At 40.8% G+C, this 20,430-nt stretch overlaps 1 long non-coding RNA gene across 1 annotated transcript; it reads right to left on the bottom strand.

Annotated features, from left to right (window-relative positions):
- Positions 1 to 1,137: 1,137 nt before the first annotated feature.
- Positions 1,138 to 11,612, bottom strand: LOC121666620. The gene is made up of 3 exons (XR_006016719.1): positions 11,306 to 11,612; positions 7,679 to 7,802; positions 1,138 to 1,875 (listed from the first exon to the last, which is right to left on the bottom strand). It is a non-coding gene; the product is annotated as an uncharacterized LOC121666620 (long non-coding RNA).
- Between the last annotated feature and the right edge of the window lie 8,818 nt (positions 11,613 to 20,430).

The raw sequence follows: 20,430 nt of genomic DNA, 5'->3' as shown, positions 1-20,430 counted from the left end.
TACATAGCCCAAGGGAGCTCACCCTTTACTCTCCAGCTCCCAATCTAATGACGAGCTTTTGAAGTTCATCCTGGAATTTTGACTGCTAAAAGAAACATTTCTCAAATCATCCCCCCTCACGGTTATTCCTTTTTCCATATCTAGTGAACATTCCTGCGCAGTTTGCTTCACAAAAAAAGAAGATATATTTGAAAAGTTCCACTGTTCAGTATGGAAGAAAAACTGTAGCTTGTAAAACAGAGCAGTCATTTTTGGGCCAGCTGTACTTGGTAGTCTGTTCAAGTTGGGGGATGCTGAGCTTGTGGGTAGAGCTTGGCAGAGTGAGGCAGCAAACTCGTTTGTAACACCCTCATTATTGTCCCTGTTCTGTTCTCTCACTAATTTCAGCTATTAAATAAATGAGTGATTATGCCAGATGAGTTTTTTTGTGTGAGAATATCTTCTCCTAGCACTGCCATCTTTTAGTGGTAATTATGCAGTCATACAGCTGTTGCTTGCAGGCAGGTTTGAAATAATATTTTTATAAGTTGTATAAATCACACCATAAAAATAAATTAAGAGACAAGAGCCTAGTCTGAAGACAACAGAGAAAAAAAAGCTGGGGATATGGATTATGGAATACCTGGAGAGAATACAGTCAGTGCTGACTATAACTGGGCTATGTAGTCACATGATTCCAAAATAGAATCATAGAATGGTTTGGGTTGGAAGGGACCTTAAACTTCATCTGGTTCCACCCCCCTGCCATAGGCAGGGGCACCCTCCACTATCCCACATTGCTCCAAGCCCTGTCCAGCCTGGCCTTGGACACTCCCAGGGATGGGGCAGCCACAGCTTCTCTGGCCAACATGTGCCAGGGCCTCCCCACCCTCACAATGGAGATTTTCTTCTGTAAATCTAATCTGAATTTCCCCCCTTTCAATTTGAAAGCATTCCCTCTTGTTCTGTCATTACAGCTCCTGATGAAGAGTCCCACTCCAGTTCCCTGCAGCCCCTTCAGGTACTGGAAGGTGCTCTGAGGTCTCCACACAACCTCCTCTTTTCCAAGCTGAACAGCCTCAACTTTCTCAACTTGTCAAGTCTAAACCAATCAATTAAGGCTCTGGAGCTTAAAAAAGAATTCCACAGATGCTGAAGTGTCCACACCATGGGCAAATGAAGTATTTTTAATTTCTCTGCTCAGATTCACAGTGAAGAGTGGGGGAAAAATTCCTGCTGCAGAAAGTCAAGTAGATGTGTCAGGTTTTGGAAGATAAAAGCAGACCAGCATGAAAGTGCTGAGAAACCCAAGCCCCCAACAGTCCCAAGCTCACGAACTCCACATGCAACACTTTGCTAACACATTGACTCATACACTTGGATGCAGGTCCTTCCCAGCATATGGTCTGAAATGGGTCTCTCCTGTAAATTTCATGGAGTTATTTTCTTTATGGCTTTATTCTTCCAAAGCCCAGTAAAAATGCCTGTTCTGTTTATTCTGGCTATTTAGCCTAGCAATTATGTAATGCTCATGAAACAGAAGCAGCACATAATTTTTATGCTTCATAATATCTCTCCTCTGGAAAAAGCTGGACACTTAGAGGAATTTTCTTCTCCCAGGATGCTTTTTTGGTGATGACTTTTTGGCAAAACCAAACTGCTGCAGTCTGGCGGGAGTCATTTTGTAACTGATTGACTATTCTGTTTTTGCTTAGGAGCATGCATAGCTTCCATTGCTTCTCTCTTCTGTTTCCCCTTTCTTCTTCCTGAGGTAAATAAGAGATAAATGTCTAATTTTGGCGTTTAAAGCTGCCATATTTCAGGATGGTTTGGTTGGTTGGTTTGGTTGGTTTTTTCTTCATGGGCGTTCTCCTTTTCAAGAGATAATTGAAGAGACTACAAGTGAAAAAAGAAAAGAAAAGAATTTTGTGAGAATTTAGCATTCAGAGGTGTGGAAAGTTCATGGAAATTTTCTATTTCCTGGGTTACCATTCAGATATGTTTCCACCATACAGCTGTGCTTACAATATCATGATGATTTTGTTTAAAAACCATGGATGTCTCAGTTTGGAGACAACTTTCAGGAGTAAACACCCTGGAATGAGCATTTCCTCTAAAGAGAAGGGGCTTCAATAACTCCCTTTTCTTCTGCCAATGAGAAAAATTGATACCAGCAGGTGAAAGTGAAAAAAAAAAGAGAACTGTTTATTAACAAAAAAATAAAGTGGGAGGGTGCCTACAAGGCACAGAAAAGGATTGAATGAATGCTAGATATGAATTCCTAGAAACTTAACCTACACACACACACACAACCACCCACAGCACAACAAAAAAATCTCAAAAACGCCTGCAGAAGAAAAATACACGGGCTGACCTCCTGGCCCAGAAAACAGAATGGTCACTGGTTCCTTTTGTCTCCGGCAAGGGGAAGAGGATGTTATAAATGAAGTCTGTAATTCATGCTGTTATGTATGAGAAAATGAACTGTAATGAAACTATACAGAGCCAGAGTTTCAACTCCCCCCCCCCCCACCCCACCAGCCTGGCTGAGAGGAAAATTTTACAACACTGGAGCAGTTGAAAAGGAAGTTCTTTCAGCACAGAAGTAATCAATAGGTGAGTATTCCACCCCAGGTGGGGTTGGATTTTATCACCGGGACATTAACACTATGATGACTTGATCACTATCTTCTGATATCTACATCTCAGCCGATAAGGAATTGGACATTCCGGGAACTCCATTGAGGGTTCCAGGAATCGAAGACAGACAAATTCATCACCGAAGCTGGACGATTCATCAGACCCAGGAAATGCTTTGTGCAGTCCAACTTCGGGACAAGAAAACATCATGAATATGCTAAATTGCAAGAAGAATAGAATTAATTCGGACTCTGCCCAAGAACTGTATAAGAAGAAACCAGCCGAAGCAGCATTTGTGAACTTGGGAGGTCTGATGCGATAGAGATCAGATCTATGCGTGTTCACCCAGCTCCGACCCCGGGCTCGGAGCTGCTTTTCTCAATCGTGCTTTTCTCTTTTGAGACCGATATTTCGGCCGCATAATAAATTTTATTTCTTTATTAATTCTGATTGGGCTATCTCGTTTATCTCAAGGAGTTCACAGAGCAGCATGGAGCAGAGCATGTGGGAAACCTCTGGCGTTGGTTTTCCTCCTCACAGCAGGCGAAACTGGTGGATTTTGATGGATTTCGCTGGCTCAGTCTTTCCCGGGGGTTTGGAGGCTCCCCGGTTCTCTGGCAGGCTCCCCGGGCCAGAGAGAAGGAAAAAACAACAAAACACTGCCGAGATGATTTGCCGGTGAAAAGCCTCCAGGCCAGCGGAAGGGAAAAAAAACACCAAAAGAAAAACCAACCCCAGAAGCTTCTTGCCTAAATTGGTGAAAATTAACCGAGCAAAGGCAACGAAGTAACAATCCGTGTAGCCGTGGATGGAACCGAACCGCGCAGGAGCCATCCTAAAGCTCCAGCAGCCGCTTCTGGGCACAAAGCAGACAGGGAATTAAGTACTGTCATAAAATCACCCCAAGGCAGTGGGACGCTAATAGAGGGATCCAATCCCAGACTTCTCTCTCATTTTCATGTAGACCCACAGCAGTTCCATTGAAGCCAAAGAATTAGTTGAAAGGAAAAAGACAAAGGAAAATTAAGAGAGTTTTTGGTGAGAAAAGTTTTACATCTGAATTTTAAGAAAATATAAATTAAGTGGAGGAAACAGGTGGAAAATTCTGATTATTAGGCTTGTATATGGAAAACAGACATGGATAAAGACAAAGCCTTTATTTGAATGAGTATTGTGGTTACAGGGATAAATATTTATAGGAAAGGTGTGAATTATTTATATGTGTTCCAAGACAGCAGAGTATAATAGCAGCCTTCCCCTGGATTTGTTACCCTGTAAGCTGGGGATTGCATGCATGGTGATACGGTATCTGATATTAGAGGATTTGTGTTTGACATGAGGAGATTGCAGTGGAGGGAGGGAGAAGCCCCATGTTTGAGTTTGTATTTGAAATTTGTGCAAAGGCCAACAAAAGCTCACAGCTCTGAGTAAAGAACATTCAGGGCCACATAAATCATCCATCTTATGTTATTATGCCACAGTGGCAAATTATGCTGGGTTTGTCTCTGCAGTTAGTGCAACAGATGGCAAAGATTTGTACAACCAGTTAAAATTCTTGGCAAAGCACATTTTTTAAATTTGTAGCTGAAGAGTTGTTTGGGATACACTGGAATATTTGTACCAAATGGGGGGGAAAAAAGCCTAACTTTTTTTATAGTCTCTCTTCCACTTAAAAAAATATAATTTTACACATTTGCCTAACAAGCAGCGCTGTTACACCAGCAGGTCCCATTCATGTTTGCACTGTGGTGGAGAAAACTGCCAGCCTCAAATTATCCAGGAAGCTGTTTTGAAAGGGGAAATGCAGAGCAGGGAGAAATTACCCCTCTTAGGGCTATTCAGGAAATCGGTAATAATACAGGCACATTGTATTTGGCTGCACAGAACAGGCTCACTCTGCTCCTCATTTGCAGATTGATGGTTCCCAAATCTGCCACTCTGGGCCCAGCAGGTGTAAAGGAAAGTTAGACCATATTCCTGAAAGTGGATTCACAAGGGGAATAGTGCGGAGAGGTCTACTCAAACCAAAAACTGGTCTATAGGGTTGCTTCTCATCTTTAATTCATTATTGTGTTACAGTCATACTCTATACTACAAAGGCTGCAATTATGTTGCAGTTCAGGTAAAAATTACAATGCATTTTCAGTGCATTTTAATACATAATTATCTGTTAGTTAATAAACCTGAACAGTTACCTGTTTAGAGGCCTTTTTACTCCAAAGGAATAATTCTGAATACAGGTACCAGCAAAAGCCAGGTATTACAACAAAACTGTACTGTCCCCCATTCATTCTCTGTTATTCAGTGGGGGAACTGGGGCTAATTTTGAAGTCAGTGCAAATCCCTGTTTAACAGCAGTGCAGTTTCCCAGTGATGTTCCAGGGCTTTTTGCTTTGCTGGTTGATTCCTGCACTGACTCACATGTGCAGAGTTGTGTGGGACATGGGTTTGGTCCTGCTCTAGTTTGCTGTTTCTTGAGCAGGTTTTGCAGTGAGAACTGTGCTGAGCAGCACATCCAAAAATGGTGTGGAAAGTAATTTTCAGTGCCACAGGTGCCCTGACCTGCCCATATTCAATGCCATGGCTGAGGGCACTGTGGACCCAAACAGGAGAAGCTGGCATGAGGCTCACACAGGAGGTCTCACCAGACATTGAACAGACTCATAGAATCATTGTGGCCAGAAAATAATAGAATTGCAGAATCATTAAGGCTGGGAAAGAATAGAATCATGGAATCTTTAAGGCTGGAAAAGAATAGAATCATGGAATCATTACAGTTGGAAAAGACCTTCAAGATCATCAAGCCCAACCTTTGACCCAATCCAACCAGCACCCACTAAACCACATGGCAAAGGGTTGCACATCACACAGGCTGTTCTCATTTCCTTCCACTGTCAAAAAGAATCAGCCAAAGGGCTGGGGAGGCTCATGCAGCCTTCTCCATGGCCAAGGCCTCACTTGTATGTGAGGTGCTTCCTCCCACTGGTGCCTCAGTCAGGCAACCCTGAAAGAACTGAGAGGACCTGAAAAGTCCCCTGAAATGCTTGAGCCATGCAACAACATCCCAAGCCTGCCAAGGGCCTGGATTGGGGCAGCAGTGGGGCCAGCAGAACTATCAGCCCGTAGGAGGTTTCTCCAAGGAAGATTCTCCTTCATGCTCAGGGTCCTACCAGTGCCCCATGGTCATCCCCTGCTCGGCTGTGGATGAGCAGTGGGGGATGTGCCACAGAGACACTGTCACAAAAATATCAGAATACTTATTTTTTGGTGGAGAAAAAAATGGGCTATTACGCCTCTGAGGGCCATCAAACCTGGCTTCAAGCTAGGGCTACGTGGATAACTCATTTCTCTTTGATTTGGTTTTTATTTTGTCAGTAAAACACTGCACTGAGATAAAACACAACCCAGAGATAAAACAGATGATGTTTGTTCATTTCTATGAACTCACCCTCAGTAAGGACAGAGGCGAGCAGCCCAGCCTCACTCGAGAGAGGGATTTTTCAACACTTTTGATAAATTTTTTACAGAATTTCTCTCCCAGTTCTTCCACACGACTCCTGCATGCAAAGCAGCATTTCGAGCTTCACTGGATGGTGTGCTCTGTCCTGCTCTGTCCAATGAGCCAGCACATGCCTCTGCCCAAAGGGTAGGAAGTCCTTCCTGGCTCAGGCCTGGATTAGCTGAATTTAAGAACCCAATTCCCAATGAAGTCAATGTAACCTCTGTATCAAAAAGATTTTTGGGAGGCTGCATCTGCAGCACACTGCTGAGACAAAAGACAGAAGCTGCTGCCTCATAACATGCTGAAATAAGAGGCAAAATTATTTTTTTTAATATCGTAAATAATTAATTCCAGATTATGTGACTCCATAATCACACAGAGAATTTTCCTGCTTAATATCCCTCCTTCTCACAGAGTCTCCATGAGGGCAGACTGGATGTTTTAACCTTTAGTGGCAGCTGACCATTCTTCCTGGATTTACGTGGTGCTATGCTATTTGCAACTTTTATATTTTTGGCTGTAATAAATGTTGAGCCTTAACTTCCCTTCGCAGATAAGCTGTAGGTGGAAAAAACACTTGCTAATATTTTACTCATTTTGTTTATTGGAACAGCCCTGGATATTTGTTCAGCCTTGTGGATTTCTACCTAATACTTTCCACAACTTTAAACCACTTCTCAGCATTGCTTCTCAGACAAAAGAATTAAGTTTTGGGTTTCCTCAATCATCTATTTGGTTACAAACCAGTGATTTCCATGCTCCTGGTACCACTTTTTAGGTTTATAACATATTCCTTGGATTTTCATCTGACATATTTATTTCAGTGAGTAGCTGTGGCCTTACATAGCCTTGTACTAAATATGCAAATACTTTCCAGCCATATTCTGGCAATATAATTTAGTAGAAAAAAAAAGTATTTTTTAATCTCAACTAGAATTTTATATTCACTTTTAGCAATGAATTAACATGATACTTTTCCTACTATCTAGCTGCAAAATGAAACATTTCACCTTTGCGGTAGAAAATATTCAAAATAATAATTCAGAGTAATGGAAAATAAAATAATTTTAGGCTGGTTACAAGAATCCCTAAAGCTTTCTGGGGCAAATGTGCAACTGGAATTTTCCTCTTTTAGCTGAGAGTTTAAAAACTCTCTGTTGTTTGTATCACAGGATCTCCCAGTGAACTGCCCTCAACAAAAATCCAGCTGCAAAAGGCAGAACAGACACTGCTCATTATCCTCTTCTTCACTTTAACTGTAAGGCTTCTTTTTTTGGTTGTTATTGCCAGAAGCTGGAATAATTTGATTTGATGGCATCACAGGAGTTTCTCAGGTTCATATGGAATCATCTGGGTCTAATATGATCCAGCTCAATTTCCAAGAAAAAAATCTGATCTTCAGACTTTTCTTGTTCCATTTTTATCACCAGCTTGCTGTATAAGGCATTTTTCAGCAACCTGGCCCATTTTTCCCCTTACCTGATAAAGGAACATCTTGACATGTTCTCAAGAACAAGTAGGGGGAGATTAAAAATACCACAAAATGCAAAAACTTACTCAGCTGGATGAGGTTTTTCCAGTATTGTCATGAACTTCTTTATTCACAGCTGATTTCTCTAAGGATATGTATTCCAGTTAATCTGAGATCTTGCCCAAATGTTCAGTGCTGTAATCGAGGTTTCTGTTAGGGACAGGGGAAAAACAAACAAACAAAAAGAAATGTATGCAAAGCAGTTACCTAAATGAGCAGATATTCTGTGACAACACCACTTCTTTGTGATAAAGTAATTTTAGAAAGAAACTATTAAAACTGCATTCTTGTGCAATTCAAGAGATGGAACTGAAAGTAGTTCTCTTATAGGGTCGGCTTCTCTAAATTTGTATTAGTGCTTAAATTGGTCTGATTTTTGGTTGGAAAAGTGGGACATTCTTCCTGTTTTGTGGTTTTTTAACTTTAAAAAGCTGAAAACCATCCTTCTTTCGAGCAACTCATTAAAAAGGTGACAGAAACAAATCATTGTTTTTCTTCGGAATGAGTCAGTTGAGAGAGAAGGACTAAAAAGAAATCCTCAACCCTCTTATCTGCCATAAGGGGGTAACAAGGTCAAATTAACAACATGACACAGGAGGCCCTGGGGAATTAATTCAGGTCAGCACATGTATGACTCCTGGAGATAAAGAGGGCTGAGAAGGATGCAGGGCCACAGCTTTCCCAAAAAAATGAAAGCTTTGGGGGCTGGGAGGTGGCTGCTCTGTTGCCTATCAAAGGTTTCTTTGATGGGCTTCCTTTTAGGAAAAAAGATGCTGCCAGACCACTGGTTTCTTGTGCTGCCTTAATGACTCTGTTTAATTCTCCTGGTAAGCGCTTGAAATGTGAAACTGGGATGGAAAAGAAAGGGAGATAGGTGAACAAGATCAATGACTTTTAATTTTCTCTGATGTGTCTTTGGATAAAAAAATAAATTTCCTGGAACGGAATTTGTTAAAATAGAAATTGATAGTGCTATTTTTCATCCTGTGAGACTTTATTTACTACAAGAGTAGAAAATCTATTTCTTCCTATAATGGCAAGAGTTCCATTTTTAGCCTTTTTTCCTAAAGGACCAATACTTGTCTCTTCCTTCATTCCCCCACTCCTCTCCTCCATGATTTGAGTGCATTGAGTGAGTCCAGCCCAGCCGGCAGAAGGGTCTCAGAGGCAATCAACTGCTGGGGATGTCACAGGAGGAGGTGGCTGGGTGAAGTCACTGAGAGCACTCTTTTGAGGAAGGGGCTTTTAGGAGAGCTCTGACCCTTTTCTACTGTCAAATAACCAGCACAGAGAGAGGTGTTAGGAAGAATTCAGCTGCAGAGAGAGCCTGCAATTGGATCTGGCTTCTTCTCAGCCCTCAGGACAGGCACCCACAAGGTGCAGAGCCAGAGCTCTCCAGCCATCTCCCACTGCTTGAGGGCAGACCCTGTGCTCTGTAGCCAGGGCTGTGCAGGTAGTTTGTGTTTTCACAGTTGTTCAATCTTCTTGCTGTCCCTTTCTGTCAGCCTTGTTTTGGGCAGGTTGCTAACAAAAATTCCAAGCAGGATTTTAAGAGAGAGCAGGATTTTAAAAGCGGATGTTGACAAGAGAGGAAGCATCCAATTGTTGCAGTGGAATAGAGGGAGGCTGGCCGAAAGAGGAGAAACTCCATTGGGTCTGAGCAATTGATTTCCTGGCTCACAGGTGGCCTCCTCAACTCCTCAAAATAGTCTCGTGATCCTTTGACAATGTTTCCTACAACAGAAAATTTGCCAAGAGCACCAAGAGCCTCATTAGGCAGGGTTTTTGGTCAGCCAGGGTTGAATTTGGGAGTGTTCACGACTTCCTGGCAGGAATTGCTCTGTTCTCCTGTCCTGGCAGTAGGGAAAGGGGAACGAGAATAGCTTTGCTCCCCACTGCAGTAGCATGAAATTAATACCACTCACTGCCCTGCTCTCCACTGCATGGAAGCTGAAGCGGCTGAATCCCTCCAGCCAGAGATGGATAAAAAGCTGGAAAACCTTGTCCAGTTATTCCCCAAGCTAAAAAGGAAATAAGTCTGTTGTAAATGGGTAAAATTCTCCAAGATGAGTGCCCAGGAAGGAATAAACTAATAAAAGTGTCTACCCTGAAGAAGAATACTTATAACTTCTGAGGCTGAAGTGCTTTTCATGCTTTAAAGGATGGGGCATTTTGAACAACACTTAAGCTAAATTGTCTGGTTTATAATATGAGATGGTAAATCCCATCCTCCTCACAAATTAAGTCCATGCCCTGAAATATGTGAAGTAGTTAGCTTTTGAGTTGGGTCTTGTTAGGTCAATAATCAAATAATATCTTCATATCTGTTTTTCATGTTTCAGAATAATTATGCTTATAGGTATAAATATTAATTTCTGCTCAATATGTATGCGCTTTGGAATCCCGAGGTGTGAATAACATTATCTAATTGCAGAAGCTATAATATTAATTAAATTCTGTCAGATAATTTTTAACTGGGTGTATTATGAGTCAGATATGTGCCAGCAGGAGGGTTTTCTGCAGAGCTGTGTAATGCTCTTCGAAGTTTCCCTCTGGCCAGGAGGATATCACAATGTACAGCTGCTGGCATAACGGAAGAGAAATAGAAAAGGGCTTTGTGAGGCCAGAAAGGCTTTATAATTACTGTACCAGATATGTTCCGTGTAGTTAATTCTACTTCCCTAGCAACCTGATTAGTATCTTAAAAGCAGTAATTTTCAAAATCATTACAAGTTGACCAACACTGAGATAATAATGTTTATGTTATGATAAATGGGTGCTGCTCTAAAAATGATGTAAAGTGTATTTTGCTTCTTTCTGTCATTACCCAAAATCTCCAGAAAATTTGTACACTGTGGAGAACAGCAAGGAGAACAGTGGACATGACTGTGTGCACCCATTTGCTTCTTAGCAACAGATTAACATGCTAAAGTCAGTTTTGGGAGGGTTTCCTGAAATCATAGGAAATAAAACCTACAGGCTTTACCTACAGGAAAGAGCCACCCCAGCCAGAGTCAGTTCAGTGTGTTGCCACTCTCTGATATTTGACTTATATTGCTGTGCCACTTCCTTTGTATTTATAGAAATATACAACTTAATCATTTGCTAATGAGCAATGCATCTACATAATTAATAGCCCCAGTGTGTGTTTTGTCTCTCTCTTTTCCGAGTCCAGCTTCCCGCATAGAAAAATTTCATGGAGGGATCATACAAATGCAGGCACTTCATAACCTCTGGTTTTGAACTTCTGAGGTTCTTGTCTGAAGCTCCATGGGATCCTCCCCAAACAGAACTCCCAATATGTTCATCCTGGCTGAGTGTTTTAACTCTCAGAACAGCCAGAAGGTGTCTGTGACTTGATAAACACAGCACAGGCCAGGCAGCACATCCCAATCCCACACCACTCCCTGTCTGCTCTGTGCTTGGCAGTCATGCCCACATTTGTTACAGCTGATTCATCTTTAAGTGAGATTCATTGATACATCATTTATCTGCTTTTTCTGCTGGAAGAAACATTAAAGAAAAAAGAGATTCCTGTGCCATATGTAACCCAGAAATAGATTAGTTTAAGACAAGAGTTTTAAGGAGAACATCTGCTAGCCTAGCTTGGTTTTTTTTTTTCCTTTCTTAAATATGCAAACAACAATGGTTACCTGATTTCAAATCGAGATGCATCATGAGTACCAGGCTGTTCATCCATTCGGACCAGCAGTCACTGTTTAACTCTCTTATTCTGGTCACAAAAGGCTTTGATTTTTTCTTCCCATGAATTTTTTTGCTCAACTCTATAGTTGCCATACCTGAGTTTTGTCCCCTTTTTACTGTTTGCTGTTTGTGTGTGGTGGCATCCAGCTGGTTAATTGAGCCAGGTCACAGTGTTTCTGATTTCTGACTAAATGCCCCGGACTTTTTAAACAAGGAGTTAGCGGTGAACTAGCAAACATTCTGGCTCCCCCAGGAATATCTTTGTTTGCATGAGAATATATTCATACAGGAACAGCCACTCCCCAACCATTTGTGCAAACAAAACATGTTTTCTTGAATATTCATGAACAACACGGGGCACAAACACGGCTGAACCAAACAGCTGCTCAGAATTCATTAACCCGTTCTGTAAACAGAGTTTGGCAGCATTTGACCAGCTCTAGGTACTGCTGTCTGACAGGAGCACAAACGAGCTGAAATGTTGACAGTAGTAACAGCAGATTAAAAAGTAAAAGTAATCAACGATGCATTTACATGCCCACTACATCTTACTGTGTGTAAAGGCCAATGATGATTATGAGCCTAATTCCACTTTTTTTGCCTCTTCGATGATGAAAAGCACTAACAAAATAACACATCTCATTGGGAGCCTTTTCTCAGGCTACTTTGGCTGTTTCATCTCTTCAAGTATTTCCTTCATTATCTTATTTCCATCCTGCAGTCTTGATTGCTGGTATAAATTTGTTGCATGAAAATGGTTCCTTTATTAAATATTCTGCTTGATTTCTTGGTCTTTTTCCACCACTGGTGTCCATTGTTTCCAGCAATGAGCAGAATGGTGTCCCAGGACTGGAAGTGGAACAAAAATCACCTTTTTTAGTTTGTGCTGTCTCATCTGTCTCTTGTTCAGCTGCCCAGGATGGTGCTGCTCTGCTCAGAAATGCCAGTATTTCAGCTGGAGAGAAGCAGAATGTGGCTCTTTAACAATGAGCAAAACTTTCCAGGTTGGTGAAGAAAGTGGCAAGGAAAAACAAGTCTATGAGGGCTGTGGTGATTAAAAAGGCAGACAAGTTTTGAAGCGTAAACTGGAAACTATCCTCAATTAATTCTTGAACTGCTGACTTCCTAAACCAATTTAGTCATTCATCCATGAAGCTAAAAGGAGTTAGTTGCTGTTTATGTCTAGGAGAGTTGTGGAAGCTCCTTTTTGTTGGGTTTGTTTTGTTTTGCTTGAATCTGCATGTAATCACTTTGCCTGCTATGGTTTTTTTGTGTGCAAAAGTGCAAATTAAAAGTGTTTCTGTGATTTCTGGAACTGTAAGTGAAAATCTCCGAGAGAGAAATTAAATTCATTGCCCTAAATTGAGCAGATCCTAATTTCTCTGGTATTGTACAAACAGAAATAAAATGCAGTGTTGTTACCTGTGGGGTGTGACATGATTCAATTGGTGTGATGCTGACCTAATAATGGCAAGGTCTGTATTTTAATAATTGCACCACAACCAATTTGCCGTGTTGGCTTGTGCAAACTGTGGTTGCCCCATACAAAAGAATAGGGAAAGAGAACTGTAATTATTTTTTTGGATTTACATGAAGCTAAATTAATCATATCATTATATGTATTTTCCAAAATAAGTGAAAGACAAGGCACTGTGTGAATCTCACTTGTGACCCTCTGGGGCTTTTTCCTCCCTTTCAATCATGTCATCTGTGCTAAACAGGAAAATTCTTGCTCCATCCTCACTGTCCACTTCCTATGGAGCACCCCCCCTTTTTTGCTATTGCTCAGTTACCCTGTTATGATAGCAAGGCAGATGCAGGTACTAACAAGTTGGAGATTTGTACAAAGTAATACAATTAAGTTGCCTCTGCTCGTTCAGTTTGCCACATTAAGTAAACATTCATGAGAATTATTCACAAGAAGGTGGAATACATTTGGGAAAAAAAAGTGCATATTTGCATAATGCAGTGAATTTTTCAGCTTTTGTGCCCTGCTGAATGTAGATGAGATATTCATTTAAGGAGTTTACAATTCTGCATCCATTCTAACATCTGTTTATAATAAATAGCTGTGACTAGTTTGAAACAAGGAAGGTGATCTCCACAGCCCTTGGGCATTAACTGCTGCCAGCAGATACATTTTTAGCCTACCCTGTTTATACTGAAAGAAGATGTTTGCCATGGAAACCTACATGTTACAATAAACCATCACATTCCAAAGGGCAGGGAAGCTTTGCAGTGAGCACCAGGAATGTATCATCCAGTGCTTTTTTTCTAAAATTATCTCTTCTAAATAGGGTTCTTAATATTTCTGATTGATTTGATGAGGATTGTTCTGATCACTCAGTTTGTGCGGAGAATGGGAACTCCCATCTACAAAGCATTAACTTCCTTTGAATCCTCTTTTCCCTCCAAATTCCAGATTTTTCTGTAAAGGAAAAGCCTGAAAAATATTTTGAAGTAGGTGGATCTGTTTCTCATGGACAGCAAAAATAGTTTTGCTTTTTATTTTGATTTCCCATGAGATGATGTATAATTGAATATTAAAAAATACAAAATCATTGAAATTTTCAATTTGAGAAATGTGGATGTGAGTTGTTTTGGATTTGCCCTTATGTTCTTTTTGCTCTCTTATTGAAAAAAAATCTAGTGAATTTCACATAATTCTCTTTCTTTCCCTTCCACTTCATGTAATGGAAAATCCAACTTCTGGAGGGCATGGGGTGCTTATCAAAAGAATATAATAAAGATTGAAACAATGGGAGCACATTTTTCTTCTTTTTCTTTCCCTCACTTCCCTCCCCACTGCTCATCTTTTGTCTGTAACTGTCTGAGCAAGTCAGTGTTTGGCAGATACCCTGGTGGGTCTCATGTTCTGGTGTCCTGTGGCCATTGCGCAGCCCCACAGCCTATTTTGGGAGCTGCATAATGGACTCCCACGCTGGAATTCCATCCCCTCCTGCACCCAGATGACTTTTCCTGAGCTGCTTTGCCACAGGACACTCTGACAGGATGTGATGGTGCTGAGCTGAACAGTGTGCAGGAAACCTGCTTTGTGAGAGATGGAACAGGCTGAACCCAGCCGCTCTGAGATCACAGGAACCATGTGTGAGGCACAGACATCCACTGATTATTTCTTATACCCAATCCTCTTTCTGCTGGCTTACACCTCACTTTTGAAGTAGTTTCTTTCAAAAAGTATTTCAGTGCATGAAGGGGGTAAACAGGGCTTTGCTGCAGCCAAAACAGATGAATAAATTAAAGCCATAACTCTTACAGAAAGCAGGTTAATAACCAATGTGGCAGACACTGCTGATGTTAAACCTGCTTTGAAGTCTGTTAAGTAGTTAAACTGGGATTTCACATTAAAAAAAAATGTTATTTACATTTGCACATGCTAGCCCAGCTTTTGTTAACAGCACTGGAAGATTAGATGTAAATGATCTGAGGCCAGTAATATAAATGCAACGGTCTGAAGACATTTCTCAAGGAGGCTATTTCAAGACTGGAGGAAAAAAAACCCATTCAAATTCCCAATCATGTTCCAATCATCCAAAGCATATTTCCAGATGCCAAAACAATCTCAGCCAGCAAAAGTGAAACTCATTTGCTCAAGCTTCCCATTTGCTGAGCTTGCCTAATAAGACACTTGAGACCTAAGTTTACATTTTTACAATGAAAATTAGATGGAATGATGCAAAGCCCTTCTTGATGTCTCTTCCCTTGATGTTTCTGCTTCTCTGATTTGGGGTGGTTTAACTACAACATCTGCATCTTCCTCAAACTCTGGACTGCAGTGCTGTTCTGATTACTGCTTTGGGGGGGGAGGGGGTTGGAAATAATTCTGGGAAGTATTGGGATTTTAAGAGAATAATGGGTAATGTATGGAATCTATCATGTTGTTTTCCTGTTTCAAATCTTTGACCTGAGTTGGGTATGACAGATGTGGTTGGATTTGTTGTCTGTCCTTTAGGTTAAAACTTCTTCTTAGGCCTGGAGTCAGGTCTTGGATGAAGTATTTGATTTTAGGCGTCTAAGAACTTGGGTTAGGAATTCAGTCCTCACCAGCAGCGTGGGATCCACACTGTGCCTGTGTGGACTCATGGACCTCTCCCAGATTGTGGAGGGGGTGTTTTTATTGCAGACAGGCTGATCAGCAGCTGAAAGGGAAGTAGGGTACAGCCTGTTCTCTGGGGATAATTGTGCCAGCAGTTACACTATTTTTCTCCAAAGCCTTATAAAAACATCAATTTATTCTCACAAAGGACAGTCAAGATGAGTGGGGCCTTGGGTCATATTTTGGCATGAAATCACTCTTATTTTAACTCTGGGCAACTTTTAGTGACTTTTCTTTCTCCTACCATGAAAAGCTCAAATAATCATACTTCTACTTAGAATTAGACTTGCTCTATTCTCTTTTGCCTGATCAGTGACCACTTTCTAGATACCCAAAGAAGAGTTTCCATTCTGAAAACAGGTTAGATTTTCTGCAGTATTTCCTGCATTTTAAGGCAAACCAGAAGCTTGACCACTTTTGAACCACACACCAGATTCTTCAATCACGACCAATCTCAAGCAAAAAACAGTACAAACCTAATTTTGCTTTCAATGGGAACAGTAAGGAAAAAAGGATTATTTTACTAAATATAATTCAAATAATAGACATCTTCTGCAAGTGATAATTGAACGTGCTATTAGGAATGCAAATTAAAATGGAGAAATAAGAAAAGATTTTAAAAAGTTAAAATAAGCAAATATTAAAATTAAAAGAGCCAATTGAGGTCCTTATAATCTGGTTTTGAAAGGTTTTCATCAATCAAGCTCTATTGGGCTTCACTGAGAGCCCTGGTCCCCCAGTACTACTGATAATCAAACCACTACTGCTTTTAACTTTTAAGCAACTATCAGATGTTTTTTGGCTGGATCAGATTAAAGAGAAAAGAAACCCCGAAGGAATTTGCCTCTCACTGATTTTAGCTTCATTTGAAAAATCTTAGTCTCTTTGTTTACTCTAGCTTTAAATACCTTAAGTCACATCTTCTATTTGCTTTTCTTAAGGTGAAAATTGATATTTGAAGCACCTCAACAAATTAAAATTTCTTATGTGTGAATTTCTGAGGTTTTTAGACTACACTTTTGTTTGTTTTTTTCTCTCTTTTTTTTAGTGCACTTTCATTATCATTGCACCTTTTTCCATTTTGGGGGCTAGGTTGGATTATAGCCCCACTCTATCACTTAAAAAGAGTTTTAAAACCAGAAGACACAGCACAGTTTTCAATAAATACCTTCATTAAAATCCTGAAATGAAAGTTCCTCACATAATTTATGAGGCCTTTGAATAGCATCAGATGAATATCCCAGTGATTGATTCTGGTCACAATCCACATATTAAAGAGTTTTTCAGCACTCTGGAAGTCGTGCAGCCTTTCACAGGGGCTTTGTGCATGCCTGTTCCCTGAGAGGTTCATAAAGTCAGGCCTTTGGGAGCATGGCTGGCCTGAATACCAAGGAGTAGACCACAAAAAATGTGACTGTTTGGGTCAAATTGATTTTGTATTGTACCAGTGTGAATCTGGCTTCAAAAAGGATAGAGGCAAAATAGAGGTATTCTGTCCAAAATTTATTGGAAACACATCTCAAGCCAAATCACAGATCACGTGTCCCTGTCTGAAAACCCAAAGCTGTGTCACTAAACTGGTGTCTGTGCCATGTCCATCAGTCAGTTCCCTAAAAACCAGACTGCCACAGATGGATGCCCATTCCTATAAAGCTCCTTTTTGTTATAGCTCTTGTTTTACCCAAAGTGGTAAAACCTCACTTTGTTAGAGGAAATTTTCTGGAAAGAGGGGATCACTGATCCCCAATGGTTTCAGAGAAAAAGAGCTTGGGATTTTCAACAACTCATACAAATGTTAGTGCCTGGCTCCCAGCCTTGGGCATCATGCTTACTTTGGACTTTTGAAAATGTCAGTCCCAATACGTTTATGCTTCTTCTTTTCCTGTTTGTCAAACTGAAAGTATTTCCACCTTTTAATTGTCAAGATGAGCTCAATCAGATAAATACGTGTGGAAATCCTTATTTACTGGACTCTAACTGTATAATGCATCCATAATGTTTTAACAGTTAACATAAAACATAATGGTCACTCAGCTATTTTTGGAAAGCAATGCATTACAGGAGGGTTGTCCATTTGATTAAATTGAAACATGGTTTAAACATTCATTTGCTGCTGGCTAGAAGGCAGAGCAGCTGGTGTGGAGCATTTTGACATTATTCTTCCACGGCTGCTGCAAAGCTCCTGCTGACATTAAACCTCTTGATGCTCAGCAGAGATGTCACCACCAGCACTGGTCAAATACCAGGTGACTCCTGGTGTAATTCCATACCAAACTGGGTGGGTGGAACTAAAGCAGTTGGAAAACTAAAGACACCATTAAATGGCAAGGTGGCCTATCCTGCAAAGTAGAGAAATGTCTCTCTGAAATGAGGCTTGAGTCAAGCTCAGTGAGCTTGTAGAAACTGAAAGGACTCCAGTTTAGGCTTTCTGGGATGTGCTGCTGCAGCTGGTGGACGTTTGCAGTGGCATGTAGGAGGTGTCAGCAGAAGTGTCCTGCTAAAAAGTCTCCCTGACAGGACTACACTTGGAATGACTCCTTCAGGAAAATGGGGAATAGGTTCCCCTGACAGGAACCCACCAGCAGATATCTGTTGCTCAGTGAGTTGCTGCCTTACGGTCCTTTTATAGTTGGCACTTGGAAGAAGAGATTCACCTGACTTATCTTCAGTGTTTACTGAAAGATGAGGTAAATCTTGACCTAGAAATGCTCTGTCTTTACTTTGACTGGATGGGGCTGGGGACTATTTCCGGTCTTACCATCCAGCTTCAATCAGTTATTTATATTTCAACACTATGAAAAGGTTTCGGGAAATTTTAATTTCTACAGCACAGGCCAAAGTAATGTTTCTATAAATAAGTGGACATCAAGGGAAAGCAAATTACGTAGTGAGAGAAACATCATTCTGACTTTCTTCTTTCTTTGATTTGCTGTGACCGTGAGTTAGACTGGAGGGTCCCATAGTTCTCGGAGTCTGGGACTGGGCTCTTACTAGAGCAAAATCCCTGGGAATTGTTTGTCTGGCTCAGGAGAAGAGAATATAACTTGCCTGCATAAGCAAAGAAAGAAATTATAACTCATTTGAAATCCTGACACTCAGTGGTGTTTCTCTCTGTGGCAGCTGAAATAAGTGGAGGGATCATTAAGCCCCTGCCATGGTGTTGCCATACACAGATCTCTGATTTCTGCCACTTGTATCTCTTGTCACCATTCAAACCCTGAGGTGATTTCTTAGAGGACACTGTTCTTTAGCAGAAATAACAAGAGCACCCCATGGCCTGGGTGCTTGTGGTGCTGCTCCTGAGCACTCCCCTGGGTGTGACTGAGCAGTTGTTTCTGGACCTGTTGCTATTTCTATGCTAAGAAGGAATCTGAGGTTCCAAGACAGATAATCAGATCTATGTTCAGTTTGGTGTGTTTCCTGCCAAAGGAGAAGAAAGGGGATATAAATTCATTTTCTGTTCTGCCCACTCTTCACTGATGACACATAACTGACAACTTTCAAAAACTTTCTGACATACAAATGCACACTCATATCTTTTCTGACTGTTCATCCATAGTGGATGATAGTAATGATATCTGAGCCCATTTTAAAACATGTCCTAAGCCATCTTTTTGTCTGTTTTATTTGCTCTTCTTCATTTTAATTTGCAATGAGTCTTGCAGATTCTCATTTTTCCTCCTTGGCACTTCAGTTGCAGTATTTATCAGCTTTAACTAAGTGGAAGCAATATCCTGGGTAAAGAGATCCATGAGCTATATTGATCTCCTACTTCTTTCCCTGTCAGTCCTGGGGGATGATGACAAAATTGTAGCAAAATCAAATGGCAATTTACAATTGTCTTTTTAGAGCATCTCCACCTCAGTCTTGTCACATGTAAAATGTCAGTGACATTTTTAAGTGTCCTAAGTGCCAGCTTTGAAGTTCCTCCTTTGATTTACTTAAATTGAGCATCTCACAAGATGTTTGTATATCAAAAATAAAACCAGCATCAATCTTTCTTCTAAAAATCAGAATTGGAGTCTTCATGAACAGCATCACTGTTCCCTTAACACAGGTTAGATGAGAGGCAGCTGAAAGGAAACATATCCATGCAAAGGATCTCCATCAAGGACAGTAATTTTAAAAGCAATGGGCATTTGCTGTGAATGTCTTACAGGAAGCTAGAAAAACTGTAGAATTTCTCTATTAATCCATTGCTGACAACAAAGATCCCAACCATTGCTGCTGGTACCAAGAGTAGTTGCTCTGTGACACATCATCATTCCAGGAAATGAACAGAAAGAAAATAAGAGATATGACATCAAATTTTTCTGAAATCAGATTTCCTGGAAGCAACACTGCTTCCTTCAAAAGACAAGAGTTTCCCTGGAAATGAAAAGAGAGCACAGGAGAATGGTATGCATGATTTTTAATTTTTTTTTTTTCTTAGAAGCTAATGGCTCCCTTATAACTATGTACTTTCCCTGTGGCAGATAGTAAAAAATAATTTACTGATTTGACTACTCCTCCTGTAGTTCTTCTTTCCTTCCCATGAGATGGACCTGATCACCGCAGTGATTATACAGAGTTATTTATTTCCTTTAGAGAAAAAAAAAATTGAAATCTTACTAAGCATATTTCTCAGGGGTTTATTTTCCATGTTTCTCACTTTTTTTTGCTCAGACCCTTTTTATAGATCTGATTTTGTTGTGTTCCTGTGTCAGTCTGAAGCCTGTCATCTGCCACGGCAGCTGGCTAGTTGGTGGAGGCAGCAGATGGACCTGGGTGTGCTCCTGCCAAGGACTGGACGTGTGCACCAGGCTATAGTGTGGCCCAACCAGCATGGAAAAACAGCTACCTGTGGGGGACTCCTGCATCTGTCCCAACAAGACCTGCCAGGAGTCCTGTGATTTGGAGCAGGGTTTGTGTCAGAGCTCTTTTAATGCACACAAAACCGGAGCAGTGATCCCTGAG

The sequence above is a fragment of the Corvus kubaryi genome, unplaced genomic scaffold (genome assembly GCF_017639235.1).
Source record: "Corvus kubaryi isolate FWS band 111438036 unplaced genomic scaffold, C.kubaryi_AGA036_p1.0 37353, whole genome shotgun sequence".
NCBI classification, from domain to species: Eukaryota; Metazoa; Chordata; class Aves; order Passeriformes; family Corvidae; genus Corvus; species Corvus kubaryi.
The sequence above is the reverse complement of the archived record's forward strand: the minus strand, read 5'-3'. Positions and strand labels throughout refer to the sequence as shown.